At 45.8% G+C, this 11,705-nt stretch overlaps 1 protein-coding gene across 1 annotated transcript in view; it reads left to right on the top strand.

Moving 5' to 3' along the window:
* The first annotated feature begins 3,397 nt into the window (after positions 1-3,397).
* Racgap1 (Rac GTPase activating protein 1) overlaps positions 3,398-11,705 on the top strand; it is a 32,848-nt gene continuing 24,540 nt past the window's right edge. Inside the window, exon 1 of the mRNA XM_005354030.3 lies at positions 3,398-3,490. The gene's annotated coding sequence lies outside the window, so the exon portion shown is untranslated. The remainder of the gene's footprint in view (positions 3,491-11,705) is intronic.

Here is an 11,705-nt window from a genome sequence, read left to right on the forward strand (position 1 = left end):
TGTAGACCAGGCTGGTCTTGAACTCACAGAGATCCACCTGCCTCTGCCTCCCGAGTGCTGGGATTAAAGGCGTGCGCCACCACCGCCCGGCTTTGAGCTGAGTTTTGTAAACAGTTTGATTTAATCCCCCAGACAGCCATCACCATTACCATTTAATAATACCATTACACCCATTTAATGCTCAGGCAAGTGAAGAAACAGAGTCCCAGGAACTACGTCTAGCTAGTTTGAACTGGTATTAAGGTCTCTCACATCCTTTGTGAGAATCGTGTACAGTCTTGTCCCCAAACTTCGAGGGGCCTTGCATTCCAGTCATACTGCCTGGATTCTCCATTTTTTCTTGACCTGTCTGTCTGCTTCACATTCCATGCTTTGGGTTGGGTTCTGTTCATTTTTTTGGACTTCACCCTCAGCACATCTGCCTTCAGCTCACCTGTCCAAAACAGTACCAAGCTGTCTTCTGAGTGCTGGGATTAAAGGCTACCAAGCCATGCTTCTTAGTTAGTTCTTTCTTGTCTGAGGATGGCTGTGGTGGAATTTGGGAAACTCTACTTCTGGGTTTCTGGGTTACTCAGAGGCTGTCTGAGACCAGGCCTCTGCCCACGCTGCCTCTATAAGTGCATCACGAATAGCCTTCTCCAGGCAGTGTGTGTGTGTGTGTGAGAGAGAGAGAGAGAAAGAGAGAGAGAGAGAGAGAGAGAGAGAGAGAGAGAGAGAGATCCTCGAATAGAGAACTGGAGGAGGAGTCTGAAAAGACACCAGGAACAAGGGAGAAGGAACTGAAAGGCACAAGCCAGATTTGGCGGGCGATGTGAATAGACAAAATACTCCCTGACCAGCGACTCCAGTGACAGTACCTCTGTTCTGACCTCGGGCTCCTGGCCTGGAGGGGTTCGGGCGAGGCGGGATGGGGTTGCCAGGCAAGGGTCCTTTCAATCGGAAGGACTTGCCCAATGACGGTTCTTTTCCTCACAGGGAAGCTCTTTCACAGACTTAACCACTCTCTATTCACATCCTGACACTGCCATCTAGTCTCCAAAAGGCCGGAGATGGAAGAACCAGATTAAAAAGCCTGAGCCTTCAATAAGCGGCAGAGTCAGGATCGAAATCCATAGACCTGGAGCCTTTGTTTTTCCAGGTTCAAGTGTGCCCAGCATGTTCCCTATGCAGAAAACTAAGTGAGGTGAGAGGATTTTAACACCCCATCCCTCGGCACCATACCTGCACACACACACACACACACACACACACACACACACACACAGCATTTTTTCTCCTCACCAGGCTGGTGCAGCAGACAAAGGGGGTTGAGTAGAATGGTGCTTGCTTCGGGGTGGAGGTGAGCTGCTCCCCAGGCATCATTTGCAGCATGTAGATTGGGTGATGGAGTGGAATACTGTCATCATCTTGGTTGAGCTCAACTCACCTGCACGTAAATGAATGTTTCTTGGGGCTACCTACAACGGGAAATGTAGTGGTAAATCAAAGGCATTCTACTGCTGTCCTCCTGAAGCGGACGGCCCAGCAAGCAAGGCAAGGGGCTCTTACTGAGCATTTACTTAGTCCCAGGATGCGTGCTGAATGTTACACAGACATCTGAGTTATTCCTCTGAATGACCCAATGAGACAGACATTATTTCCGCTTATAGACGACGGAGGCAAAGCACAGTTAGCATGCGGAAGGCCGAACAGAGGTAACCACACACAGATGTGGTGACTCATGCGGGGCAGGCAGCAGTGCTTAGAGTAAAATAGATGTCTCTGAAGAAAGCAGTTCAAGTCAAGCTGTCCAGAGAAGACAGAACTTAGATGAAGGACGTCACAGAAAGAGTGCTGAGGCAGCTGGACAGCAAGAGCAAAGCTCCGAATGCTAGAGCTTTACTTCGCTAGTTTGCTAGTGCTTGGCGAACTCCCAGACCCGGAAATAGGAGGGGCTAGGAAGGGCGGCTAGAGCCCGGAAGCCCATGTTAGGCAAGCCCTGTTTAGGACTTTGGTCTTTAATAGGAAGGAGAGGTGAAATGAAGTTATTAATGGTTTGACACAAGGAAGAGCCATGGTTAGATCTGCTGTGGTTGTTTTAGGCTGGCCTGGAGCTCACTAAGTAGCCAAGACTGGTCTTTATCTCTCACTTCTCAAGTGTTGGAATTATGGGTGTGTGCCACCATGCCCACACAGAACTGCCCTTTTTTAATGTCATCATTGGAAAGAGCTCAAGGAGGGGTACAGCTTTCTTGGTGGACCAGACTGGTTACAGTAGTCAGCCCAGTAGGCCAGGCTGACCTTGAATTTACAGAGCTCCTTCAGACTCTGCCTCCTGAGTGCTGGGATTGAAGGCATGCACCACCACAGTACCTGGCTCACTGTTTCTAGTATGCTCTATCCATCTACTGGGATTGAAGGCGTGCACCACCACAGTACAGGCTCACTGTTTCTAGTATGCTCTATCTATCTACTGGGATTGAAGGCGTGCACCACCACAGTATAGGCTCACTGTTTCTAGTATGCTCTATCTAACCAGTATTTTGTCAGGCTGCTGGTATCCAGTGAAGGAATTCCAAGACAGATAAATAACAAAAGAATACAATGATTGAGAGTACCTTAACAGGTTAAAGATGAAGAGTTTGCTGGCACTCAGTTGTAGGGTAAAGGGCCTTTCTGATGTTGGGCTCGAACCTTTGAAAGTTCTAAAGCTTTGTACCAGCATAACGCCAGATTTTAAGTGCATTTATTAAAAGGGATTAGAACACTTCATTTTGTATTTCTGTTTGTTTCTTGGAGCTGTCTCCTTCATTCATGGCTACTGGAAAGCTGACACCACATGATCTGTATTTCTCTGATTCCAGCAGAGTGCTAGCTATGAAGTTGGCATACTTACTGTGCATCAAATAAAAGTCTGAATGAATGCGTGAATGAATGAAGGGATAATTATAGCTCAGAAAATATGGTTGAAATGATTGCTACTCTGTCTCCTTCTGGAATTCTTCCTATTCTACAGTGAGATCCGAAACTATTCAGTTATTAGTTTCCAAGAGCCCTATTAGCCTGCCCCGGGGAAACAAGGAGGCAAGAATAATATGCAATTAGTCAACAGGTCATTAGAATAATTGCAGGAAAGGGAGCCGGAGTCGGGGGCGGGGAACCTACATGGACCACAAAACACCCTCTACCCCCGCAAAACACCCCACAATGCCCCCACCCTAACTGCGCCCTTAGCCAAAATGGCCCTTTTCGGCGACTCCCTAACGTAATGCGCATGCTCATCTCCATTTTTTTTTGCTCCCGCCCCTTAGCCCTGACGCATGCGTTGTCGTGAGGACGGTGTTCTCTGATTGGCTGGTCCGCGATTTTGAACCGGATCTGGCGGCGCGGTTCCACACTGCCGTTAGTGAGGCGAGCCGCGAGCGGACGGCAGCCCTCCTGGGGCGCGGCGGCCGGAGAGTGAGTGCCTCGGGCCGGTTGGGCTTGCGGGTGCGCGGGACCGGGAGCCTCGGTAAGCCGGTCCGAGGCCACGAGCGGGCGGCCGGGAGGGGGCTCTGGGCGTTGCGTTTTGGGCCAAGTCAGGGGCGTCCTTTTGAGGCGTGGCCGGAGGGGTGTGGGTGTGGTTCCCCTGAGGTGGTCTTCGCTTCTAGCCTGGCCTGGGAGTGGCTGGGACGGAGCTCCCTGTGACCCCTTCTGAGGAATAGGTTTTTCCGAGGGGGAAAGCACTGGTGTTTGAGAGGTCTAGGCGGCCCAGAGTTGTCTCCCACGAGATTAATTAGAGCATCGCTAGTTGTGAGGAACTGGAACGTTGCAAATTCTGAACCTTGACGGTCTCCGGTTATCTTTAGGTCCCCCTTTAATAAGAATTCATTGCCCCGCACTGACTGACCTACCGCCCTGAAGCACGTTTCTGACGCTGCCGGATAACAGCTTAGTCTCAGCTCCACCGAGAGAAAAGTTAAGGCTGTTATCCGGTAGCATCCCAGTCGTGTGTAGGAGCGTTAGTGGAGTCACTATTTATCTTCTAAAGTTCTATCACACCTAAGTTAACTGTGCTCTGTGTGAGTATGTGTGACGGTGTCCTCTGTAGCCCAGGCTGGCCTTTTGTGGCCAAGGATACCTTTGCACTTCTGATTCTCCTACCTCTGGAGTGCTGGGATAACTAACGGGCATTACAGGATAATTGGGAGGTCTCTAGTGTGGTCCACCATGCCCATCATTTGCTGTGCTGAGGACAGACGCCAGGGGCTCGTGCATACTAGGCAGGCATGGTGTCAGCTAACTGACACATTTCCTTAAGTTCAAGTAAGATCGTCTTCTACTTAAGTCTTGAACAAAAAATGTGTTGATTGATGAAGCTGGTGTGCGCGTCAAGCTGTGGGTTGCTGTACAGAAAGGGAATCTGCAGTATTAGGTTTCAGTCTGCTGAGTGATGATGATCTCAGCTTTTGGGTTGGTGAAAGGTGGTAGACTTTTTTTTTTCTTCTGTGTAGCCCAGGCTGCCCTGAAACTATCTATAGGCTAGGCTGGCTTTGACCTCAGATCTGCCTGCCTCTGCTTCCTGAGTGCTGGGATTAAAGACATAGGCCACCACCACCACTTCCGGTTCAAAGGTAGACTTGTCCTTCATGCCGAAATTTCATCTGATGTCACAAGAAGGTGACTGGTGAATTAGTGGAGCTAAAGATCACCTGAGATGATTTGGCTCCGGATCTGAGATGGTCTGTCTAATTCTCCACAAATACAGGAGTTCTAGTCAGCCTTATAGAATCCTTAACATTGGCTTTTCTTTCCTTTGAGAAAACATTTTGGCAATATTTATCAAGAGCCATTTAAGACTTTTATACTATAATCCATTAATTAAAGGTTGTTGCAAAGACTCTCTCCTTAAAGACCTGAATACTGGTCATGAGGAGGTTCACTCATTCAGTGACTGTCAAGCATCCGGCAGTGTTCTAGACGCCAGTGGCTCTGCAGCAAACAGACAGTAAAATAAGCAAATATAATAGATGGGGACAAATCTTTGCAGCAAAATAAAGCTGCCATTTCCGAAAAGTTGCAATTTTAAATATTTATTTATATATTTATCTATTATATATACAATGTTCTGTCTGTGTGTATGCCTGCAGGCCAGAAGAGGGCACTAGACCTCATTGCAGATGGTTGTGAGCCACCATGTGGTTGCTGGGAATTGAACTCAGGACCTCTGGAAGAGCAGGCAATGCTCTTAACCACTGAGCCATCTCTCCAGCCTAATTTTAAATAGGGTAGTTAGTAGAGACTTCACTGAGAAGTAAGTGCAGATTCCTGGGTGTGTGTGGGGAGGGGAGGGCAGAGGTGGGGGGTATGACGACAGGACAGTGCCATGCTAGAGACTGCAGGCAGAGGGTAATTGAAAAGCTATTTATAATTATCTAAATCCAAAGGGAATGAAAAAAGATAGTAGCTCATCAACTCATTTTATTTGTTTATTTTGTTGTTTTGTTTTGAGACAGGGTTTCTTGGTATAGACTTGGTTGTTCTGGAACTACTCTGTGGACCAGGCTGACCTTGAACTGACACTGATCCACCTACCTCTGCCTCCTGAGTGCTGGGATTATAGGTGTGCGCCACTGCCCCGGCGCCCATCAACTCTAGTGCTTAATTGAAACAAAGTGCTGGTAATCAAGACATGAAATTGTGTGTGCCTTGCAGTAGCTCTGATAGTGCATGGTGGACAAAGGGTGTAGATTGGATGACGAGGGTCTTGTTTCACTGTTTAAAAGGTGTCATTCCCCAACGTTATTACCATTGTGAGACTGTTTGTACGTCGGCCTGAGCGTTGCAGATGACGGAGTTGATTGAGATGGTTAGGAAAAGGCTTTGGGGATTAGTGAGACTCTAGGCGTGAAGACCCAGAAGATCTAACAGGACACAGAATGCCTGTGTGCTGAACTTAAAACATCACAATTTAGCTTTCCTTTCCCTCATTTAGTCTTCACTCTTGTTGAGCTCAAGGCATTCTGTTTACTTTTTCTATTTGCTTACAGGAACAGCTGGTTTCATGGTAGAAGCTCTTCTGCCAGTTGGATGGAGCCTTTGATACGGAGCAGAAGCTGGGCATTTAGGGAAATGAATTGTTCTTAAGTGCTGTTGAATGAACGCATCCTAGTGTTGAGCTTGTCTTTGGGAGTGCCTTTCTTTGGCAGCAGGAACCCTACATTGTTAATTTCTTGGGAATGTCTAGAACAGCAATGTGTATGTATAATAATGTTTTTGATTAGAACACTTTGTTGAAGCTGGGCGGTGGAGGTGCACGCCTTTAATCCCAGCACTCTGGAGGCAGAGGCAGGTGAGTTCGAGGCCAGCCTGGGCTACAAGAGGTAATTCCAGGACAGGCTCCAAAAGCTACAGAGAAACCCTTTCTCGAAAAACAACAACAACAACAAAACACTTTTGAAAAGAAAAAAAAAACCCAAGCAATCTGCCATTGCTTTGTTTTATACTATATAATTCTCTTGATGCATCTAAAATACTTGGTATATAGTTTTCTTAATAATGTTTGTAGGATGGGTATAGATGATTTTTCTAGGATACCCTGCAGAAAAACCCATAATGGTCTGTTGTTCTGAAGGACTGTCTGTCTCTTTGCTGGGTGATTGAAATTAAATTGGGGCCTCAAAGCAATAACAGCAAGCTGAGACTCTTTTCTCCTGGTGTTGCCAAATTGCTCCCTTAGGGATATGCACAGACCAGGACTGTAACACAGTGACTCTCCACCTCGGGGCTCCCCATCAATAACAGCTGAGATTCCGGGCACCTTTTTGTTTAAAGTGCTACATAAACTGATTTCCTCGCTCCACACACGGGCTGTTGCTGCATTCTCAAAGGCAGTAGCCTCTGCCGTGGGAAGTGACAGCTGCTTTACAGCTGAGAGCCGCGCTCTGCTACACAACTGTTGTGTCCCTTCACATTAGTGCGTCTTCTAGCCCTGAAGCTAAATAATAAAGGGGAGGACATAAACAGAGGATAGAAGTGTGGCCCAGCAGGAAAATTAAAATCATTCTCAGTCGACACTGAGAAGGACAAGGAGGCCTTACCTCTCCAAGTTACAATTGACTGAGGTATTGAGAGCTAGTAGTGATGCAAAGGGATAGTTTCGTCACCTAGAAATAATTCCTGAGAGTCACTTCTACAGGATGTTAGGATATAAGACTCCCAGCATATAAAGAGGAGTATATTTTGCTAGAACCAGATTTTATTTCTCTTAAGCAAACCTGTATTATAGGGGGGAAGAATGAACTTTCTTCAGAACTAGGAGCCTCATTGAGAACAGCTTGTTTGACCCTGTCAGAAGTTTGTCGTCTTTTTTCGGCCTGTATTCTAGCTGATGTCTGTGTTTACACACATAGACACATGAGTCTGCTTTGTGTGACTGTCAGGATTCGCAGGTGTCTGAGAAGATCTTTGGCATATATGATCGATACTTTTCTGACACTTCAGTGTGTTAGGGTGGAAAGAAAATAGACTTTGGACTCAACACCTGCTTTTCATTGTGCACTCAGTATTTAGTCACTTCATGGTTCTGAGTCTAAATTGTCTATAAAATGGCAGCTTAGTTAATTAGATTCATAGGTGGAAGAATGTGAAACGTCAAGTTTAGTACTCAATTCACAGCAAAGGCATATATTAAATATCATGTAGCACTATTTTAAAAAATAGTCTATGTTTCTGAATCTCGTGGTGCCTCATGTGGAGACAGTCTAGACGGCTTACGGGGAATCACTCTTTCAGAACCTAATTAACAGCCGTCAGACCCCAAACAACACAGAATTCACTTCGTATTTCCATAAGCTGTATTTGTTTGTATTTTGGAGACAGTGCTGTGTAGCCATGACTGTCTTGGAACTCATTCTGTAGACCAGGCTGGCCTCGAATTCACAGAGATCCGCCTGCCTCTGCCTCCCGGGTGCTGGGATTCAAGGTGTGCGCCACCATCGCCCGGGGTTGCATTGGGATTTTAAATCACTGTCTCCTAGTGTGCCTTGAGAACAGCTGAGACTTTGCATGCACACGAGCTACAGTGTCTTGTAGAGTCTGGTTTGTGGAATCGGTCTTGTTCTCAGGAGACTGTCTCTTCCTTCAGCTAGGCAGAGTGGCTTATCCTATAATATCACCACTTGGGAGGACTGTCGTATGATTGCTGTGGGTTCAAAGCCAGCTTGGGCAGTCGCAAATAGCCCTTCCCTCAAAACAAAACACCACAACCACAGCCAACTAGCTTCTAACCATACTCTTTGGAGTACACAGGAACCAGAGTAATCATGAACTAAAGAAACTCTAGTAAACGTGAGGATTCTTTTTTTAATCCTGCTGCTGTAACAAACAAAGTACCTTAAACTGGATTGGGTAATCTATATTTATTTTGTGTGTGCACACAGGGACCACATCAACCTTTAGTGATGTTCCTTAGGAGCTGTCCTTGGATGTTTTGCTTTTTTTGCTTGAGATAGGATCTTGTATGTATCCCAAGTTAGCCTTAACTCGGAGATCTGCCTGCCTCTGCCTCTCCCTCCCTAGCGCTGAGACTAATAGAATGAAAGGTATGTGTCATCACGCCTGGCCCAGTGTCTTGGTTTTTGGACAGGGTCTCACTGAGACCTGGGGGTGAGCTCTGAGTACTGTTGCTTCCCCAGGGTTGAGATTCTAAGTGCACATCACCTGGTCATCTTAGAATTTCTCTTTTTATATCTTGTGTGTGGGGTGCACATGTACCACAGCATGTGTGTGTTTAACTTCATCATATTTGTCTGTGGGATTGAACTGGGGTTGTTAAGCTTACACAGCAGGGTCCTTGTCCTCTGAGCCACCTTGGTGGCCTGCACATACATAGGTTTTTACATGGTGTGGGGACCAGACTCAGGTTCTCATGTGGGTGTAGCAAGCACTTTATGGATGGAGTTATCTCTTTATGCCTGAATAATCATTTACTTCTCAGGGTTTAGAAAGTCCAAGATGAAAGTGCCGTGGGATTGCTTGTTAAGGATTTCCTTTCTTTCTTTCTTTTTTTTTTTGGTTTTTCGAGACAGGGTTTCTCTGTGGCTTTGGAGCCTGTCCTGGAGCCAGTCCTGTAGACCAGGCTGGCCTCGAATTCACAGAGGTCCGCCTGCCTCTGCCTACCAAGTGCTGGGATTAAAGGCGTGCGCCACCACCGCCCGGCCCTTTCTTTTCCTTGATGATGCCTTTTTGTGACCTTGTGGCAGAAGAGCAATATGGCCACCTACTTCCTTCAGGCCCTCCTGCATGAGGACACTAGTACCTTAACATTCTAGTCCTGCTGCAGAGGGAATTCAGTTTCAACATCCATTTTGGAGGGACACAACCAAATCATAGAGGGAGTCAGGTCAGGTCATATTGTCATTTAAGATAACATTTTTGGTGGTTGTGCTTTGAGACAAGGCCCTGCCGTATTGCCCCATGGCCTGGAACTCTAGTGCTTTTATCTCTAGTGCTAAGCTTGCTACACAAAGCACCACGCCTGCTTAAAATGAGGCTTTTGCCTGGTGTCACCGGTGGTGTACACCTTTAATTTCAGAGGCAGATCTCTGGGTTTCCAGTCCAGGTCTCAAAAACAAGACTGCCCCCCACCCACCATTTTCAGTATCATAATTGCTGCAGAATCTATTCTCCTGAACCCTTTAGAAGTTTTTATGTTCAGAGTTGCAGGATATACTTATGATGCTGAGATAGGAGAGCTCAATATTCAGTGTTACAGTTGCTGACTAGTGGCCTCTGTTTTTACTGGGAGCCAGAGATCATCATTTGAATCGATCCGGAATGTTCTTCCCTGCTTCTGTTCTGCTGCACTGTGTGGTGTGGACCTCTCCATGATTTCCACATCCTTCCTGCTGGTCGTAATGCCACTCTTACTTTGTTCTACTCTGGGGGAAGATGTTTATAATAAGTCAGTTAGTCTGGTTGCTTAGCAGCTTGCCACAGTTAGTTGCTTGGAACCAGACACATTGTTGCCATTTGAAGAGCATGTTCCAGCCCTCTTCAGGTTACACTGCAGACACACTTGGAACTGATAGATTTTTTTTTTTATAGCAGTTGTTTCATGACTACAAATGAGTATTTCTATATTGTTTAATAGAAAATATTTTTATGCTCATATATTCCTTTTCTGTGAGGTTTTGCTTGTTCTTTTTTATTTTTTTACTGTCATAGCTTGTTGTACAATCTTACAAATATTTGCAAAATCACTAAAAACTCAAAATAGAGTTCTGAAGTTTTTATTTAGATGCATAGAGTAACTACCTGGACAGAGCATCAGGGGTGAGAGGAATGTGAGGGTCTTCTGATGTGTTTTTAAGAATATTTCATTTTCAGGTGAAAGTGACTATTTTCTTCCCTTGATAATTTTTGTCACATTTAGTAAATGGCTTTCCTGATGACTAAAGAAGAACTTATTTTCCTAATCCATTCCTTGTTGAAGTCTATTTGGGGAACAGAGAGCTGCCTAGAAGGCTGGCCTGAGTTTTTAATGCTATATTAGCAGGTCTCTGGGAGGAAGCACAAAGCCCGAGATTGTCTATACAGAGCACACAACAAATGGCTTTTGCTTTGCCCTTGTCCCTGGGAAGGTGCTGCATTGTCTCTGGCGCAGGGTGGGATAACATAGTCCCTCGCCTGCACTCAGTGTAAATTTACTCGACACAGTCCCTGCATGCATTCCAGCAGAGAACCGCACACTACAGAAATAATTCTTATGCTGCTGAGCTGGCAGTTTCCCACTTAATCACTGTGTGATGTCACCTGTGCCATTGGTGGGAAATGTGCTGACCATTTCTGCCTTTTAAGAGACAGTTGTGATAGGATATTAGCTAAAAGTGAGGTCAAAATAAACAGTTCAAGTTACATTATAGGTTTTCAAAGTCTGAAAGATTATAAAGTAGCAAAAAAATGTTAAATTAGATTTAAAGAACCACATTGGTTTGTGGTATTTATAAATCCACTGACATGGTCCTTCCTACTGAAAATAAACAGAGGTGTATGTCGTCAGTGGTCCAATGGTTTTCTTTTTTTTTTTTTTTTTTTTTTGGTTTTTGAGACAGGGTTTCTCTGTGTTTTTTTTGGAGCCTGTCCTGGAACTAGCTCATGTAGACCAGGCTGGTCTCGAACTCACAGAGATCCGCCTGTCTCTGCCTCCCAAGTGCTGGGATTAAAGGCGTGCGCCACCACCGCCTGGCAAGGTCCAATGGTTTTCTAGTTCATAACTAAGCATTAAACATTGCAGCTTTGGTCTGGCACGTGCTTGTAATCCCAGCATGTGGAATGCTGAGACAGGAAGATTGTGAGTTCAAGGCCAGCTTGAGTAACTAACTAGTAAGACCTCATCTCAGAAAATAAACAGCAGGGGCGGGGAAGAGGCAAAAAGTGAAACAAAACAAAAACACTAACTTTTTAAAAATATAGATTAGGGTCACAAAATTGTTGGTTTAAGATTCTTGAAATGGGAGCCGGGTGGTGGTGGTACACACCTTTAATCCCAGCACTTGGAAAGCAGAGGTAGGTGGATCTCTGTGAGTTCCAGACCAGCCTGGTCTACAAGAGCTAGTTCCATGACAGTTAGGGCTGTTAGACAAAAAACCCTATCTTTGAGCCGGGCGGTGGTGGCGCACACCTTTAATCCCAGCACTTGGGAGGCAGAGGCAGGCGGATCTCTGTGAGTTCGAGACCAGCCTGGT

This window comes from Microtus ochrogaster, chromosome 15 (genome assembly GCF_000317375.1).
Source record: "Microtus ochrogaster isolate Prairie Vole_2 chromosome 15, MicOch1.0, whole genome shotgun sequence".
NCBI lineage: Eukaryota > Metazoa > Chordata > Mammalia > Rodentia > Cricetidae > Microtus > Microtus ochrogaster.